This window comes from Stenella coeruleoalba, assembly GCF_951394435.1.
Source record: "Stenella coeruleoalba genome assembly, chromosome: 9".
NCBI classification, from domain to species: domain Eukaryota; kingdom Metazoa; phylum Chordata; class Mammalia; order Artiodactyla; family Delphinidae; genus Stenella; species Stenella coeruleoalba.
This window is the reverse complement of record NC_137155.1, coordinates 39,917,244-39,937,693: the sequence shown is the minus strand read 5'-3', so window position 1 is coordinate 39,937,693 and position 20,450 is coordinate 39,917,244. Positions and strand designations below refer to the sequence as shown.

The 20,450-nt window shown below is 38.5% G+C and overlaps 1 protein-coding gene across 10 annotated transcripts in view; it reads left to right on the top strand.

The window, feature by feature from the left end:
* Positions 1-20,450, top strand: part of ARL4A (ARF like GTPase 4A) — a 978,493-nt gene that overhangs the window by 93,356 nt on the left and 864,687 nt on the right. For 7 of the 10 annotated variants that reach the window (XR_013829837.1, XR_013829838.1, XR_013829841.1 and 4 more), the window contains exons 3-4: positions 3,596-3,805; positions 9,725-9,828. The exons of 2 other annotated variants lie outside the window; for them this stretch is intronic. The gene's annotated coding sequence lies outside the window, so the exon portion shown is untranslated. Of the gene's footprint in view, positions 1-3,595; positions 3,806-8,584; positions 8,968-9,724; positions 9,829-20,450 lie in introns of those variants that run through there. One more of the 10 variants, XR_013829849.1, reaches the window with a different exon arrangement.

The window sequence follows — 20,450 nt, the reverse complement described above, 5'->3', positions numbered from 1 at the left end:
CCTTAGTTATACTTCCTAGGGGAGCTCATCCAATCTCATGGCTCTAAATGCCATTTAATACTGATGAATCTTTTGCTCTAATCTCTTTATCTGACCTTTCTTTTGACTCCCAGACTCCTAAGTATATTTGTTTACTCCTTATTTCTATTTTGGCATCCACTTGACTTCTCAAATTAATATATGTAAAATAGGACTCTTGACCTTCACCTTCTCACTTAAAATATACTCCTCCCCATCGCTTCCTCACTTCAGTATATGGTCTTTATTTTCTTCCATGTACTTAGGCTAAAAGGCTAGGAATCACTTTTAACTTTTCTTTCTTTCCAATCCAACCCACCAGCTAGTGTTTTGGCTCTACCTTTAAACTGTGTTCCGATTTGAACCACTTGTCACACCTTCCATCATTATCAGCTTACCTCAGACACTGCTATTTCTTACATGGATTACTGTACAACCTACCTGACCTACTTCCATATTTGCCCACCTACCATGTGTTCTTCATATGCAATTTTTAACCTACTTGCAATGTAAATTCAGTCATTTTAGTCTCCTTACCGATGCTTTCCAAAGACTTCCCATGATATTCAGGATTAAAGCCAAAGTATTTTCAATGACCTACATGGACAAGACCTTGCCTAATATCCTACTCCGAGCCACTTGGCTTTAGCTCACATTGGATTTCCTGCTGCCTTAAGCAGGTCAAGTTTTGCCTGTATCTGGATCTTTACAGTGCTTTTCCTACTGTCTGGCCCACTCTTTTCCTAAGCCTCCTCATGTCTATCTCCTTCACATCTTCAGATTGCTTCTCAAAGGTCACCTTATTGAGGGGTCTTTCCTCTGTAAATTTCTGTTCCCTTCCTACCCTGCTGAAATTATATGATTCTTTAAAAATGTGATATATCACTACCTAAAATTTTATGATTTATTTATTAAATAAGAGTGACAAAAAATTTATCTTTTTCACGTCTTATATAGATAGCACCTGGTACATAATTGACACTCAATGAGTGCTTGTTTAATGAACAAATGAATCTATTAACACCGTGTGGTTTTGCAACTTTTACTGCATGACATTGGTAGCAATTTCTTCTCATAATGTTATTGACAGTTGAAATTGTATATTCAACTTGCATAGTTCTTTATTCTTTCTTCAGAAATGTAGTGAGAATTTATTTGTGAGCTTTGTTGTTGAAAGGAGAGGCCCAGGCCACATCCTAGCCCTCTTGCTTTGGTCAGTTTTTGTTTACTTTTCTAAAAATCTTTTATCTCATTTTTCATTTTGGAAGCAGGGGTAATGCTTCCTACCTTGCTGTGATAAAATATAGATAGATAACATATTTAAAGGTGTCCGTTATAGAAGCCAGCACACGTTGAGGTCTTATCACGTGGCAGCCATTCCTGCCATTGCCCCATGCCATGCACAGCCTTCACACACGTTACATTGCATTTTTTAAAACAAGGAATAAATCTGGGCATGTGACGGGTATATGATAAAGTAAAAATACACTGGGTCAGGGGTCTGAAGACCTGGCCTCTAGGACAAGCTCTGTCACTTACTAGCTTTACTAAGAGGTTAAAAGTATGTTAATCTCTCTGATCCTTAGTATCTTCATACATAAAATGAGTGGTGTGGGGTGGGCATCAGGAGTGGAGAAGAACTGTATTATTTAAAGTTTCCTAGGTCCCATTGCACTCTGTAAGTCCTATGATTCTGTGTGTACGAAAAGCTCTTCTCCAGTCTCAAAAGAAATTGTCCAGAGTTTCTTTGGCAAAGTTCATGTTTCAAAGTGAACATTTCTCAATATTCAGTATGTATTTCTTCATTATTTGTTGGTTGGTTGTGATAAGAATGTGAGATGGGAGCCACTGGTAGAAGAAACTGATGTTTTGAGAGTATTACCTGCACGTATTTCAGGCTTCATTTCTAGTTTATCCAAGTTAACCAAGATGTTAACTATAAACAAGAATTGGAAGTAAAGACAATTTTCCAGCCTCCTAAGGCTTGATTTTGGAAAGAAGGCCAAATGTGATCTCTGTACGTAAAGTCGATCATTTTGGTCACTGGTTATGTGTTAACAGATAGCTCAAATTAACTTAAGTCTTTTTCTTATGGTATTAAGTAAATCTGTCAGGGTATTTTCCACAATTTAATTGAACTGTGACATCCTCCTAAAATCAGTTGTGGGACACAGAATAAAGGCCCCCCAAAGTTGTTCATTTCCTAATTCTTAGAATCTGTGAAAGGGCAAAAGTAACTTTGCAGATGTGGATATGATTAAGTTAAGGATCTTGAGATAGATATATTATATATATAATATATATATAATATATCCTTATATATATATATATATATATAGATCCTTATATATATATATATGGATCTTGAGATAGATATATTATATATATATATATATATATATATAGATATATTATCTGGGTGGGCCTGATGTAATCATAGGATCCTTAGAAGAGGGAGGCAGGAGGTCAAGAGGAGAGAAGATGCTTTGAAGGTAGAAGAGAAGGGGTCACAAGCCAAGGAATGTAGGTGGCCTCTAGAAGCCAGAAAAGACAAGGAGACACATTATCTCCTAGAGCCTCCAGAAGGAACACAACCCTGTGGACCTACTTTATACTTCTGACTTCTAAGACTGTAAAATAACAGATGATTGTTGTTTTAAGCCATTAAGTTTGTGGTAATTCATTATAGCGGCAATAGAAAACCAATACATTTGTATTGTAAAAACAATGGTATAATGGAATTTTTATTAGAAAATCTTTCTATTAAGTTCATAACTGGTAGGTCAAGTTAACAACTTTAATTTAAAAAATTCAAAAATGTAATCACCTGAAAGTGCTAGCATACGTGACAAGTTACCTGTAGCTGTATTTAACCACAGGGAAACCAGCTAGAGTAACTTCTTATTGTGAATTATTCACTTTTTCTTTTAAAATTAATTATATTTTTATTGTGGTAGGAACATATAGTATGAAATCTACCCTCCCAACACATTTTTAAGTGTGCAATATACAATGTTGTACAGCAGATCTCTAGAAATTATTCATCGTGCATAACGGAAACTTTATGCCCTTTGAACTGCTAGCAATTCCCCATTTCCCCCTCCCCGCAGCCCCTGGCAACCACTGTTCTACTTTCTGCTTCTGTGAGTTAGATTATTCTACTTATACTCTTAATGTAAGTGGAATCATACTACAATTGTCCATCTGTGACCGGCTTTTTTCACTTAGCATAATGTCTTCAAAGTTCATCCATACTGTTGCATATGGAAGGATTTCCATCTTTTTTATGGTTGAATAATACATCTGTCTTTTTGAGGGGTGATTATTTTGAGATAGAGATCCCAGATATTGTATATGAGATTACTGAGAGAGCCGATCTTCCCATAGGATTCCCCTCTGTGGTGATTTGAATACATGTCCACAAACTCAAAGTGTTGAACCTAAGAGTCCTCCTCCCCCGAGTCTGTGTTGGACTAACTGACTCCCTTCTAATGAGGAGAGTAGTGCACACATGATGCTATGTGACTTTTAGGACTAGGAGATAAAGGCACTGCCCTCTCCCGTATGCTCACTCTAGGAGAAATTATTTTCCATGGCATGAGAATGATCAAACAACCCCATGGAGAAGTCCATGTGGTGAGGAGCTGAGGCCTCCTGCCGACAGCCATGCAGAAGAGCCACTTTGGAAATGCATCCTTCAGCCCCAGCGGAGCCTTGAAATGACTGAAATCCATGGTCGAGGTTGTGATTGCAACCTCCGAAGAGACCCTGAGCCAGGACCATTCAGGTATGACACTTCCATCATGACCCTCAGAAAATGTGTGAGGTAATAAATGCTTATTGCTTTGAGTTGTTAAGTCTTGGGGTAATTGTTATGCACTAATAGAAAACAAATACACTCTTTCATGGTATTTTTCCTGAGCTATATATGTAAACAAAGAAAACTGTCCTAATATTGTTGAGAAACTTTACTTTTTTTTTTAAACAATAGGGAGAATGGAAATGGTCCAGCCTGGATTATACTTACTATTTAGAGAAGTAGAAAAGTGAGAAATCACATGCTTTGAAAATTCTTTTAAGAGACAAACCAAAGTATTCACAGGAAAGTGACTAATGAGGGTTAAAGGGTAAAGGGAGAAAAAAGCATTTATTTTGCCTCTTTTATTCCCAGTCTGTCCTACTAATTAACATCGTTTACTTTCACAGTTCACAATCAGGTCATATAATTAGAGAAGGATTAAACTCTTCTCTCTTGAACAGGATGGTTAATTTAAACTGTTTGGAAACTACTTAAAGAAAACCACTGAAAGACTCTGAGGGATGGACTCTAGCTAAAATGTAAAAAGAGCATAAATGTGGCCAAAAGCTAGAAGGATAACTCTGTACCCGACCGGGTGCCAAATTGTCTCGAACTTAACTCACAGAAGAAAATATTTGTTATTTATGAGTTTGTCTGGGTCTATAACGCTGCTCTTCATAGCTGCCAGTGTGTGAAGGTTTCATTATTCATTGACAGGACGTCGTAATTTATTTCAGATAGTGTGATTAGAGTTTACATGACTGAATTATTTAAGTTGTTTTCTTGCTTAGATTTTCTCATTCTTTTTATATTTGTTTTTGAGTATCCACAGGTTTACCACCTAGGAGGGTCCTAGACATTTCTCTCTTGACATGTAGAGTGACTTAAAATTTATACTTTGAAAGAGGTAGCAGCGATAGCCTATCACCCCATGAAACTCACTTAATTGTCACCAGAGTAACAATGCCACTGAGAAAACACAGTATGTATCCTCAGTGTAGGTATATAGCTGCAGAAATAGATAATCTTCAATCTTCTTTTCTTCTTACCATAATTTCCTTTTTTTTTTTTAATTTTGTTTAATTTTGGCTGTGTTGGGTCTTTGTTGCTGCGCAGGCTTTCTCTAGTTGCGGCGAGCAGGGGCTATTTGTTGCGGTGCGTGGGCTTCCCATTGCGGTGGCTTCTCTTGTTGTGGAGCACAGGCTCTAGGCGCGCAGGTTTCAGTAGTTGTGGCTTGTGGGCTCTAGAGCGCAGGCTCAGTAATTGTGGTGCATGGGCTTAGTTGCTCTGCAGCATGTGGGATCTTCCCAGACCAGGGCTCGAACCCGTGTCCCCTTCATTGGCAGGCAGATTCTTAACCACTGTGCCACCAGGGAAGTCCCTTCAATCTTCTTGGTTGCTTTGTTGAATCCAAGTCCTCAAGTAAATAGAAAGGTCTTAAGATAAAAGAAATGTCTCTATGAGAAAAGCTTGACATTGTGCGCGTGATCTAGAGGTCAGACCTTCAGCAGAATGGATATTGCTCATTGTCCTTCATCTGGAACAATGTGATTCCTCTGGCTATGACAGGGAAAGTGACAGGTATGAATACGGCTTCTTTATCCTTTTCAGTGAGTGTAGACAGTGAGTGAGAAGAAGTTACCTCCTACAGGCTGTCTAGCCCCTGCAAGTTAGTTTACAGCTCCATTTGCAAGTGGATCTTTGAAGGGTCTTCCTTCAACCCCCAGTGTATCTCTGGGCCTCTTCAATCATTTTATGATAGATAACAGCTTTATTTACAGTGTGAAAGAAAAAGCAGATGGGGGCCCCTGTTTCGTTGTCACCACTTCAGGCAGCCACAGTTGCTGCACTTCCAAAGTGGAGTGACAGGTCTGGGAGGAGACTGAAAAGCTAGGAGAACATTCCCAGCATAGAAAATGCATGAGAAACAAAGAAATCTGGCTGATCATTGAGACACTGGAAATGCCAGGTCACACGGAATCCCTGCATCACTTTATTGAGCAAGCTTAGGTGGCAGCTGTTTCCTCTAATTCATTCATATTGTGGCTGCGAGCTTATTACTCCATTCCCCTTATTCAAACCGACCTGATATTCCATCTCCTCTTTGAGCGGATTCCCAGAATGGAAGAAAATAAACCTCACTTTAGTGAAAGCACAACAGATACACTGCTACTTCTCAGTCTTTCTATTTATCTCACTTAAAGAAAAAAGAAGAGTAAATGACCATTATTTTCCCTTGGAAATAAAATGAAAAGAAATGTGAGAATGCCTACCTTTGCTGGAATTTATACAATAATTATACTGGACCAAAATATTAAGAGTTAAATGCCTGTTTTTATCAAGTTTACATGCACTTTGCTGATGTCCTTACTTGGAGATCTTAAAAATTCTTTGACTTTCTCCATTTTTTGTTAAAAAAACTTCCACCTTACACTCAACCCACCTACCACCATTGGTTCCTATCTAGAGGACACACATCAAAATATATTTGAGGAAGAAAACAAACAGACGTCTCAGAGTTGGAGCAAGATGTTAGAAATATCCTATGTGACAGCAGGATAACTGAGCAAATATAAATATTTTAATTTAAAAATAAATAAATTAGAAAAACCCAAACTAATATCTTTTTTTTTTAACTGATCTGACCAAATTAGTCAGTCAAAATAGTTGAGTCAGTCTCTGTTGCCAATATTTATATTCTAGAAAACAAAATAACCTTCTATGAGAATATTTCATCTGCTGTAAGAATTTTATTTGGTTGTCCCAGAAAACACAGCCCAGGTATTAAACAGCTTTCTGAACATTTTTCCTTGGATAATACTTAATATAAGTAACTTGCATGGTTCACTATTAACACCCTCTATGCCTCCTTGCTCCCCACCCCTCCTTATAGATGACATTATTGGTTTGCTCACTGTTTCTCAGCTGCATTGATGTAGGCATATTTGGGAGACAAAGGATGGCAAGAATAACCAAAGAGCCGCTAAGATGGGATGAATGGGAGTAGTGCTGGCAGAAGAAATGAAGCACTATTCATAGCCCCTTGAGCATATTTCCTTTGGGATAGGACAGCTGTGCAAGGGAAGGAAAAAATGGTAACGGACTAACCATTGTTAATAAATGGATGTGCTCACTTTGATCAAAGGCATCGGTAGCCATTAGGGTAAACAGAGTAGGGTTACAATGTTAACCTTTGAATTTGCAGTTCCCTTGAAAAATTAAGTATTATATTTTATTTAAAGACGTTTTGCTTCTTATAGGTTTGGCCTTCTCAGCTGACTTGGCCCGCAAAACTTGTTACCCCATCACCTAGATATCACAGGTTGGGTTCTCTGGGTAGCAGATGCTAGAGTGGAGTTTAGTGTGTAGTAGAATGTTTATTAAGGAGTGCCTTGGAATCTACACCTGTAGAAGAGAGAAGGAAGAAGGCCTGGGTAAAGGGAGAGATTGAAGTGCTCTGCAGATCTGAACAACAGTCTCAACTGATCCCAAGAGGAGATATGAAATTAAAATATCCTTCAGTGTTTTCTTGGTTTGGAACAAAATAGTCTGGCCTTCTTTCCCCTGTGTCAACTGTTGGATGCGGGAGCTCCTGAGAAGGGTAAGATCTAATTTGAGGTGGGAGGCGGCTCTTTGCAGCAGAAGCAATCCCTGAAGGTGTCTGATGACATCACTTGCAGCAGCTGGGCAAGAAGCCCTTCCTTGAAGTGACATCCGGGTGGCTGATCTTTGTTATACCAGTTCAGTGACTTTCGAAGATTGTTTTGCTATGGTCCACATTAAGAAATACCTCCTACATTACTACCCAGATGTACGCACGTGTGTATGCACACATACACACGAAGAAAACAAAAGTTTTATAAAGTAATATTTGTCCCTGTTGTATGCGGTGCTCTCTTTTCAATCCATCTCATGTTATTCTATTTTCTTTCACTTTTCAAAATGCTGTTTATAACACACTAATTTGATTTCAAGACCCGCTATTAGATTACAACATGCAATTTGAAAAATATGGAATTAGATTGATAGTGGAAATTAACCTATTACTGTTGAACAAGTTCTCCAGGATAAGTAGAATGGGCTTGTGTTCACGATGTGATTGGATTACTTTCATTTCCAGGAAACAAGTGTCACAGGAGAGCTTTGCTGATCAATGGGCCCCAAAGAGAGAGTGTGGTTCATCACAAATCTCTAAATCCTTGAATGCTTTGTTCCAGGTAGAATGTCACTGTGATTACTGTTCTAACAGTATGAGCTCCAAGCAAGATTTTCAAAGAAGGATGTTAATTAGCAGGGGAGGAAATAGTACTGTGAGAACCATGATTTCCATTTACTTGTAGAATTTTAGGAAGAGGTCAGGTATAAACACCTTAGTTTTTCCTGATAGTGGATGCCTGTGATCTGTTTTGTATTGCAACTTTCACACGAGAGAAATTACTGGAAGAAACGTTTGGTGTCATGCTATAGAATATTGAGTTTTGAAATATATAGGTAAATGCTTAAATGGGATAGTATGGCTGTAAATTAAAGTTAAGAAAAAGACTCCATTCGTAGACAAAGATATGAAAAAGATCATGAACATAGTGAGATAGAATTCAGGAAGATGACAAATCAACAAATGTATTTTTTCTTTGGGCCAACAAAAACAACAAACCAAAAATATACCCTTTGTTCTTGATACTCAAGCAATGAGTTTAGGGTCCTTCCTTGTACAAGATTTATACTAGAATGAAGTAGAAATTTCATTACATGCATTTTAAATTTAAGGTATTTAAACTGAAGAAATATGGTTCTACTTGGAGAAGTATAAAAGCGATGATGTAGTAAGAAAGAAAAATGAAAGATATCTATTATTTTTCATGTTTTATGCTAGGAAATCTGCAATTTGTTATCATATTTTATCATTGGTGGACTTGATGTTTACTAAAGAGAAGAGGCTAAGATATAAGGGACTTAGGTTAACAGAGTCAGGATTGGAATTTAGATCTGGCTCCATCCTTTTTACTATTTCAAAGTCACATATATGTTTAATTTTCTAACTTTTAAAAAGCTGCAGAGTAGGGAATTCTCTGGCAGTCCAGTGGTCGGGGCTCCGCGCTTCCACTGCAGGAGGCACAGGTTCGATCCCTGGTCGGGGAATTAAGATCCCACATGCCACGCAGCCAAAATAAGTAAATAAATACAAATAAAAAGCTGCAGAATAAATCTATATTAAAACCAGATATGTATTTATTTATATGTCCAATACAAGTTGAAAACTGGTTCATCAATTCTCTATCACATTTCCATATTTTGCATTATTGCTGCTTGTGAGATAAGTATATTATGTACTTAAAAATATCATTTATTACTGTTGCAAGTCTTTGGAAATTTCTCACATGGTGTCTGTATTATATTTCAGTTATCTATTAAGAAATCCAGAAGCCAGGTTTAAGTAAGCCAAAGGAATAAGTATGCATATACACTGAAGAAGAGTTGAGAAGAAAGTCAAACAAAGATCTGGAAACCAGTGGAAAGAACATGTTTTATAGATATATTCCACATCAGTTACATCAATTATATGTAATAGTGAAGGGATATATATGTATATATATATATATATATATATATATATATATATAACAATGTGTGACTATTTTCAAGCATTATCACATCTAAAAAGTGTAGTATTGTTTTTTAAAGAGAATATCAGACTACCTTTGATTTGGCAGGATATATGCACTTATGAACTTCAAATGTTCACTTCAAATGTTACTGGTGTACTAACAATAGTTCTGCAAAAGGGGAAAAAGGTTTATAAAGGACAGACTTAAAAATGTCATTATTAGCCCAGTTACCTCAAAATAGTACAAGAAATTAAGTGATTGACCTCATTAAATAGCTCACCTCACATCATTTTATTCTCAGGAAATTAGCTCTGAAGAGTGTTAGAGGACAAATTTATCTTCAGCATTAGAGATGAAAAATGAACCAGAAAATGTGTTCAGAAGCTGATGAAGACACTAGAAAGGGTAAAATATAATCACATTATCTATACTTATCTATACAAGTGAAATTTCAGGGTTTAAATTTGTTGTGCAATGGCTTTCATATTTCTGTGACCTTGGTTGTGCAATGGCTTTTATATCTTTTTGAACTTGGCTGTCGTAGCACTTCTGGGTCTCATCTTTCTTTACCTGTGAAATGGTACAACAATGTAAAATTTATGTTCTGTGGTACACTATTGTTTTTTTCAGATATATTGCTTATTCATCATAAGAGTGACTATAAAAACTATATGAAGATATTCGGAGTCTTATACTTGAGAAACAGGAGATAGCCGTTTTCTTATTTGGATTCTGTTGGGGTTCATGTATGTGACCTTGAATAAGTCACTTAAACTCTTTGTGACCCAACATCTAAATGATAAAATGGAGATTCTAATTCATACTCCTCATTTCTCAGTGAAATCTACTGAGGACGGACAATCAGGAAGAATTTGAGGGGCATAACACATTGCAAATATAAGGTTTTTTTTTTTTTTTTTTTTTGCGGTACGCGGGCCTGTCACTGTTGTGGCCTCTCCCGTTGTGGAGCACAGCCTCCGGACACGCAGGCTCAGCGACCACGGCTCACGGGCCCAGCCGCTCAGTGGCATGCGGGATCCTCCCGGACCGGGGCACGAACCCGTGTCCCCCGCATCGGCAGGCGGACTCTCAACCACTGCGCCACAAGGGAAGCCCCATAAGGTATTATTTTAATGTTACAACTGAAAAAGAGAATCAGTTGTTCTATTAGTGAGTCAATGAATTAACCATTTTCATATATGAACACAATTTCAACTCTTAATTTACCTAAGACATTTGTTAAATAATGATATAGGGAGGAGTATTTATTTTAATGTCTTTTGAGATGAGTGTTTAATGATACTAGACAGAATGGAAATCAAAACTTTTTACGTCTTCTGGAGGAAAGATGTAGATATTTTGGAATGTGTGCATTCCAAAATAATTATATAAAGGCTGAGACTTCCCTGGTGGTCCAGTGGTAAAGAATCTGCCTTGCAATGCAGGGGACATGGGTTCAATCCCTGGTCAGGGAACTAAGATCCCACAGGCACGGGGGAACAAAGATCCCACATGCCATGGGGCAAATAAGGCCGCGTGCCACAGCTACTGAGCTCGCATGCCTCAGTGAGAGCCCGCATGCCGCAAACTACAGAGTCCACGTGCCCTGGAGCCTGCGCGCCACAACTAGAGAGAAACCTGCGCGCCACAATGAAAGATACCGCATGCCTCAAGGAAGATCCCGCATACCGCAACTAAGACCTGACGCAGCCAAAAATAAATAAAATAAATAATAAATAAATCTTAAAAAGAAGAGGCTAATTTAAATTTTGATACCAACTTAAATGGTATTTATGAGTATTGTCTTCTGTTCTCTGAGTATGTATTGATATATAAAAGTGTGTATTTTGATTTGATATTTTAAAGTGTCTACCATGTTCTTTATGAATGCTTCATTCAGATTATGCACATTTGGTCTTCACAAACTTGTTCAGAAAAGATGAAAGATAAGTCAGATTTTAACATTTCTTCATATTTTCTATTGTAGTTGAAGTGTTGAGGGTAAATGGGCTGCCAGTGAGAGAATGTAGGGAAAGAAAACACAGGGCCTGGAATTGTGCCTGAGCATAGACTATGTTTAAGACACTGTAGCTAAAAATAAAACCCATGAAAGAAGTGGCAAAGGAGTATTCAGAAACGAAGTAGGAAAAACAAAACAGGGTTGCCCAGTTCTAAAGGAGGAGAGAATTTTCACACTTAGGGCTTGGTTGATGGAGGACAGAGGAAATTGGAAATGGCTGGGATCCAAGAACCAGACATATGAAGTCACAGTGGAAATCCTGGAAGGTCTGAAAGAAATAAATGTAGAATAACATGGGGGCCTGGTTATAGGTGCTTGACTGTAGGTATCAGGGAGCTAGATGTGAGCACTGCTCCTCAGAGACCTGGTTCCAATTCCCTGGGTGCTTTGGGCATAAGTTGGACTCAGTCCAGAAGGAACTGAACAGGAAGCCAAAGGAGACACTCTGATATATTTGGGACAGTGTGGAAACTCAATCACTGGATACAGGGCTGACACTGAGGCTAGATGAAAGGACTGTGACTGAATACCAATTAATGGAAAGGGAATGTCATCAAAACCGGGCTAATGACAAAATGGATTTGATGATCACTCCAGAGCTCTATGGAGGTTCTTTACATTTCACATGTTTAGAGGCTTGATTGATCCCCGAAGTGTGGATTAGAGTTAAGTGAACAAGTGGAGATTAAGTGCTTAACAGATAGTAGATGCTCAATAAATATTTGCTGAAGAAATGAATGAATCGTAAGATCTTAGATCTGGAGAATGGAAGTCTTCCATTCTCAGCCCAATAACTCCAAAGGTATCAATTTACAATAACGTTTCCTAAATGTGTTCCATGAAAATCTGATTTCTCAGGATATGTCTTAAGATCAAAGAGTGCTTTGACTGAGTAAGTTAGGGAACTACAGAGTTAAATTAATTGCACTTCTATATTGCAAGACTTCTCAGAGATTTTACCTTCATATATCTTATGAATCTCTGAAGGATCAGTAGTATGTAGACATTTCCAAGTTTCTTGACCACAGAACCCTCTCCTCAACAACTGCCTTTCTTTCCCTAGTATCCCCTGGACTAATGTTATGAAAAACATATATTAGGAAGTGTTGGAATACACATGTAAAAATCAATAGATGGACAAAGAGATCAGTGGATTTTGGTGATATTGAGGAAAAAAGTTATCATTTTTAGTAGTTTCAAAGATTTCGAAAGCAAACATTGAAAGAACTAGATAATTCTCATTGTACTCCTAATGTTCATCTCCAGGGATTTCCAAGAGTCACAATCTTTTTTAACTTCTGGTCCACAGGTGGATGGAGGGCTAGAAAAATTTGGAGAATATGGGACATTTTCAGAAAATATATATGGGATGAGGAGAGTTATGAGTCAGAGGCAGTCATTGCATTGTCCATACATTATTAAAGCTTTATGTAATTTTTTTCTACATGAATTCCTATGGGGATAAAAGAGTTGTCATTTGTGTGTGGGGAGTGGTGGTTGGGGGCTGGGGAGAGGTACGGGAGGAGAGACCATGTTCCTCTCTTACTAGATGGTATTATCCATTGCTATGTCTGTCTCCTCCAACTTAAGGTAAGGGCAGTGTGTGCGCCTTGATTCACTTTTTTTTTTTTTTTTTGTGGTACGCGGGCCTCTCACTGTTGTGGCCTCTCCCGTTGCGGAGCACAGGCTCTGGACGCACAGGCTCAGTGGCCATGGCTCACGGGCCCAGCCGCTCTGCGGCATGTGGGATCTTCCTGGACCGGGGCACGAACCCGTGTCCCCTGCATCGGCAGGCAGACTGTCAACCACTGCGCCACTAGGGAAGCCCTTGATTCACTTTTGTATTGGTAGCATCTCTCACTGCATGTGGAATATAGTAGTAAATATTTGAACTGAATTGAACTAAGAGGATCTGAAGAAATGAGTCATGGTTTGTGTTCTTTACAGTGCCTGTTTTTTACCGAAATGGTCCCCTCCTCCTCCTTGGATGGGTAATCTAGGGTAAAGGGAGCATTGCTTTCTTGAGGATGATATTTTGTTGACATTGTCACATGGTGTTTTCAAGGTGTTTTGCACCATCTTTCACCAGAGTGGATACCAAAACATATTCTAAAAACAAAAGCACATAGGCTGTTCTTTATTGTTTAGAGTGGTATATTAGGGGAGGCTACCTCTAAGATTATAAATCTTACAGTTCCAGGAAAGGAGGAGAAAAGTGACAGAACAACTAAACAAGAAATTATGAAGGCCTTTATTTCCAGGAAATTAGGAGTTTTAGGGATGATATCAGATGGGTTGATATTCCATCCCTTCCTCTAGCTTTTCATGCAGAAGGAAGTTTGACTCGTTCCAAATCAGATCTCAGAATAATGTCATCACATCATAAGCTTCTTACAGCAATGAGACTCTTGGGAAAAAAAATCAAAATTATTTGATAATGTGAATCTTTTATGAGAACTTTGAAGCTGGTTAAAGCAATAATATATATGTATAGTTGATTTACAGTATTGTGTTGGTTTCAGGTGTACAGCAAAGTGATTCAGTTATAAGTATATACATATATGTATATTTCATGTTACTTTCCATTATATTGTAGTTTATTACAATATATTGAATATAGTTCCCTTTGCTATACAATATATCCTTGTTGTTTATCTATTTTATATATAGTAGTGTGTATCTGATAATCCTATATTCCTAATTTATCCCTCCTCTGCCTCTATCCCCTTTGGTAACCATAAGTTTATTTTCTATGTCTATGAGTCTGTTTTGTAAGTAAATTCATTAGTAATAGTTTTTAGATTCCACATGTAAGTGATATCATATAATATTTGTCTTTTTCTCTCTGACTTACTTCATTTAGTATGATAATCTTTAGGTCCATCCATGTTGCTGCAAATGGCAATATTTTATTCTTCTTTATGGCTGAGTAATATTTCATTGTGTGTGTGTGTGTGTGTGTGTGTGTGTCTGTGTGTGTGTGTGTGTGTGTGTGTGTGTGTGTGTGTGTGTATATACTATATCTTTTTTATCCATTCATCTGTTGATGGACACTTAGGTTACTTCCATGTCTTGGCTCTTGTATTTTGTTTGTTTGTTTGTTTGTTTTTTGGCCACACCACACAGCATGTGGGATCTTAGTTCCCCAACCAGGTATTGAACCCACACCCCCTGCACTGGAAGCACAGAGTCTTAACTGCTGGACCGCCAGGGAAGTCCTTGGCTATTGTAAAGAGTCCTGCTATGAACATTGGGGTGCTTGTATCTTTTTGTATTAGACTTTTCTTCTTTTCTGGTTATATGCCCAGAAGTGGGATTGCTGGATAATATGGTAGCTCTATTTTTAGTTTTTTAAGAAAACGCCGTACTGTTCTCCATAGTGGCTGCACCAACTTACATTCCCACCAACAATGTAGGAGGGTTCCCTTTTCTCCACACCCTCTCCAGCATTTATTATTTGTAGACTTTTTCATGTTGGCCATTCTGACCAGTGTGAGGTGATACCTCATTGTAGTTTTGATGTGCATTTCTCTAGTTTTGATGTGCATTGCTCCACGGCATGTGGGATCTTCCCGGACCAGGGCTCAAACTCATGTCCCCTGCATTGGCAGGAGGATTCTTAACCACTGAGCTACCAGGGAAGTCCCAGCAATATTTTCTTAAATCAGTCTCCCAAGGCAAAATAAATAAAAGCAAAAACAAACGAATGGGACTTAATCACACTTATAAGCTTTTACACAGCAAAGGAAACCATAAACAAAATGAAAAGACAACTATGGACTGGGAGCAACTATTTGCAAGTAATAACACCAACAAGGGCTTAATTTCCAAAATATACAAACAGCTCATGCAACTCAATATCAAAACAAAACAAAACATAAACCATCCCATCAAAAAATGGACAGAAGACCTAAATAGACATTCCTCCAAAGAAGCCATACAGGTGGTCAAAAAGCACATGAAAAGATGCTCAACATCGCAAACCACAACTACTGAGTCTGCGTGCTGCAACTACTGAGCTGATGCACTACAACTACTGAAGCCCATGCACCTAGAGCCCGTGCTCTGCAACAAGAGAAGCCACTGCAATGAGAAGCTTACACACGGCAACAAAAGAGTAACCCCTACTCTCTGCAGCTAGAGAAAGCCCACGCACAGCAATGAAGACCCAATGCAGCCAAAAATAGATGAATAAATTAATTAATTAAAAAGAAAAGAAAATATTGCTATAATTTATGTCAGAGAATGTCTTGCCCATGTTCTTTTCTAGGAGTTTTATGGTGTCATGTCTTATATTCAGGACTTTAAACCACTTTGAGTTTATTTTTTATAAATTTATTTATTTATTTTTAGCTGTACTGGGCCTTTGTTGCTGTGCGAGGGCTTTCTCTAGTTGCAGAGAGCGGGAGCTACTCTTCGTTGTGGTGCGCAGGCTTCTCATTACAGTGGCTCCTCTTGTTGTGGAGCACAGGCAATAGGTGCATGAGCTTCAGTAATTGTGGCACATGGGCTCAGTAGCTGTGGCTTGCGGGCTCTAGAGCGCAGGCTCAGTAGTTGTGGTGCACGGGCTTAGTTGCTCCATGGCATGTGGGATCTTCCTGGACCAGGGCTCAAACCCGTGTCCCCTGCATTGGCAGGTGTATTCTTAACCACTGAGCCACCAGGGAAGTCCCAAGTTTATTTTTGTATGTGGTGTGAGGGAATGTTCTAATTTTATTGATTTACATGAGACAGTCCAGCTTTCCCAGCATCACTTGCTGAAGACACTGTCTTTTCTCCATTATATATTCTTGCCTTCTTTGTCAATGATCAATTGACCATAGGTGGGTGGGTTTATTTTTGAGCTATTTTTTTTTTAAGATGGCTTGATTCAAATTCAGGTTTTTTTTTCATTTTTTTAAAAAGTCTTTATTGAATTTGTTACAATATTACTTGTGTTTTATGTTTTGGTTTTTTTCGCCATGAAGCATGTGGGATCTTAGCTTCTCAGCCAGAGATCAGACCTGCACCCCCTGCACTGGAAGGCAAAGTCTTAACCACTGGACCATTACCAGGGAAGTTCCTGGACTCTCTATTTTGTTCCATTGATCCATATGTCTATTTTTGTGCCAACACCACACTGTTTTACTTACTGTAGCTTTGTAGTATTGTCTGAGGTCTAGGAGAGTTATGCCTCCAGTTTTGTTCATTTCCCTCAGGATTTGAAGCAATAATGTTTAATAAAAGTATTACTATTAAATATTAGAAGGAGAGCATTTAATTAATTAATTTATTTGGCCTCACCACATGGCTTGTGGGATCTTAGTTCCCAGATCAGGGATTGAACACAGGCCCTAGCAGTGAGAGCGCTGAGTCCTGACCACTGGACCACCAGGGAATTCCTGAGAGCGTTTTAACTTATTTATTTTATCATTGAATACCTACAGTGACATGCTTGTCACTCTGGTACAAAGATAAGCAAGATATGTTTCTAATATATTCAAAGTTGTTTATAGTTGAGTTAGAGTGACAGGCATATCCCAGAATAATAAAGTGAGAGAGAGGACGCACTGGCAGATCAGAGAGAAGATCTGAATGAGGGCTGAGTGTGGAGCCCTGTAGATTCCAAACTTCCATGCTACTGTAGCAAGGTAAACTTGCTGACTTCCCAGCCCATGCACTTGGTTGGCCTTGAGAATCCTAACTAGGGATGTGTCTGTATCTTAGATGGGCAAATTCATAAATATTTAAATGAGAGTCATTATGATGGAATGACCAATTCCAGAGGATTCCTTAAATGAGACTCCATCACTGCTTATTAAGAAAATGATTCAGAGAGCGCTAGACATTATACAAATTCTAGCATCTCCTGACAAATGTGTTGCATTTCTCTCAGATTCTTAACTTTAGTAATTAGAATAAATTGAGACAACCACTCACAAAATCACATAGCATGGGAAAAAGACCATGAACCCTGACAGACCAACACTGGCTCAAAGGCTGGCTCCAATACAGTGTTTAGTTCCTGACTGACCTTGGAGGAAATTGCTTCCTCTCTCTCTGCCTCTGTTAGCTCCTGTGAAACAGGATTACAGCATCTAGTTTAAGGGATTATTGTGGAGGAGGTAACATGTAAGGTTAGGTTTCTTCCTTACATCCTCTCAGGGAACCCTGCACGTCTCATTTTATAGCACATTATGCAGCTTGTAATTCATTAAATGTAAAATCAGCTCTTTTATGTCTGTCTCCCCTGCTTTCTGCTGGGAGATACGCTTCCTGAGGGAAGGAACCACATTTCTCCTATTTAGCATGCTGTCCCAGGTGCCCAGCACATCCTTAACTCAGTGCCGACTGGAGGAAACCAGAGCAGTATGTGACATGTACTACACTATGAATAAACATTGCTTCCCTTCTTTCTTATACCCAGAACCTGACAGTTTTCTTTTCCTTTCTCTGCTCCTCTGTGAGTTTTGGGAATTTCTGTGCTTCTCTTACAATACATGATATTATTGGCATGTTGCTTGTTTATACCGCTTCCCAGGTGCTACTCATGTGTAGCCTGGGCCTTCTTGTCAACAACTCTTTTTGAACTAAAAATGTAGTCTCTACTACTTTTACCTGTCCTTAATAGGACTTCTCCTGAGTTGTTTCTTACAGATGAAAAAGTGATTTCTGGGTGTACTTACATTATTTTGAAATTTTTCTTTTACTCCACTGAAGTTCATTGGATGAGGGAAAGATTGGGCTGATTATTGGTACTTTTGGATTGCTCACTGTGACTGTACTCTTTATTATTTCATGTATTACATCAGAAACCTAAACCTTATATAGCCCTACATTATATTTTATCCAAAGGCAAAAGGAAGATTAAAGGTATCATCTAACCCAGTGTTTGTTCATTATACTCATTTTCACGTTGACTGATTTCTTTATGAACATAACAGTTATTCCTTGATTTCATCAACTCATGGCAGCATTAAAATAGATTACAGCTTCAGGTTTGTCTTCTGCTTGCATTCATGATGAGGGCTCTGAAGAACTGCACATTTTCAGGAGAGGAGTTTCCATGGAAACCCGGACAAAGGCAAAGCAAAATAATTCTTCAAGGCCCACAAGAAAAAAAATCCCCCCTTTGCTTTTTGTTTGCAGTTCAGTGTCCCCTGAGCAGTTCAGTGCTGTCCCTGTCCTTGCTCTCTAGGAATCTCTGTTTGAAATTTATATATAGCATTATGCCTCTGTGAAATCTGCAAAATAGGACTTGGTGAGTATGACCAAAAAGTTATTTCTCAGGAGAGCTCAAACCCAGAGGTTTTTTTTTTTTTTTTTTTTTTTTTTTAACAATGAGATTTAAAAATATAATAAAGCATACATTTAAGAAGCTACTGAGGTTATGAACATAGAGTTGCTCTTCAAATTATCAAATAGGTCTCAAGGAAGAGAGTTTTAGAGCAAATAAATGAAATCGATGATTAGAGGCAATTTGGTATTTCAAGATGATTTGTTTGTTGAAAATAAAGACCAGGTCAAATAATTTCTGATACATTTGCAGGTCTTATGCTTGAGGAAGTCATGGGGTTCATATGAATTCCTTTGGAAAATGATGTCTCTCTTATTGGTTTGCGAAGTTCCAGAGCAGCTGACTGTCTTACTTATGTATCTTCCATTGTACTTAGAACAGCAGTTTGAAGCTATTTTGGGGACTGGATTGATGCAGTGAAGAGCACCCACCGTGCTCTCCCATACAGGGCTCTTTAGTGCCACAGTTAGAAACAGAATACCCTGTGTACAACTATTGACACTATTTAATATATTCATGGCACAATTCATACTTCACTTTCTTTTCTTTATTGAACTTAATTGCAATCATGTTAAAAAATATATTCACTCTTCGGTTCATCCTTTCAACACATAACTTCTGAGTAATTATTGCACACTAGGTACTATGCTAGGGACATTCCCTCGGGTAGTCCATCAAGGCCTGCCAGATTTTTTAAAATGAAATAACACAAAAGAAAAACACAAATAGCAGTGTGACAATTACTACATGCTGTGAAGTGCCGTAGTATTGAGGCTTGTTCTAGGTATTTATGGCAGTCCAGAGCGGGGACGTGTCTCAACTTAGTGGTGATGGTCATGTAGGGGTTAGATCAGGTAAGGACTTCAAAAAGAGGTGACGTTTGTTTCGAGTCCTGACAAATGATTAGATATGAATCAGGCAGACAAATGGGGGAAACACATTCAGAGGAAACTATAAAAACACAGGGATATGGAAGAATGCCAGTGTTTTAGGCACTGAGCATGGGTTATAATGCAGGGAGGAAGGGGAGTGAAAATGGAGAAGAAGGCAGAAGCCAGGTCCTCAAGGGGTTTGCAAAGCTAAGGAGTATGATTTTATCCGAAAGATGGAGAAGCCTCTCAGCAATTCCAACAGAAGTGCTAAATCTCTACTGTCCTGGAGGAAGTCATGTATAGCAGAGAGATTGGTTAGGAGGCAGAGGACAAGATTGATGAGAAATGGTGAGGCCAAAACTGAGGCTGTGTATACTGGGCTAGAGAGGAGAACTAGATCTGGAGGGTAGATGGGCTTGGTAACCAATTGGTTGGGTTGGGGTGCAAAAGAAAGGAAGACTGGAGTGGACTTCAGGTTTCTAGTGCAGGTGCTGGGAAGATGGTAATACTATTTGTGTGTGTGTGTGTGTGTGTGTGTGTGTGTGTTCTTCTAAAGCTCTATTTATTTATTTATTTTTATTGGGGTGTATTTGTTTTACAATGTTGTGTTAGTTTCTACTGTACAGCAAAATGAAGTAGAGTTCCCTGTGCTATACAACAGGTTCTTATTAGTTATCTGTTTTGTACATATTAGTGTACATATGTCAATCCCAATCTCCTAATTCATCCCACCCCATCCCCCTCCACTTTCCCCCCTTGGTGTCCATACGTTTGTTCTCTACATCTGTGTCTCTGTTTCTGCCTTGCAAACCAGTTCATCTGTACCATTTTTCTAGGTTCCACATATATGTGTTAATGT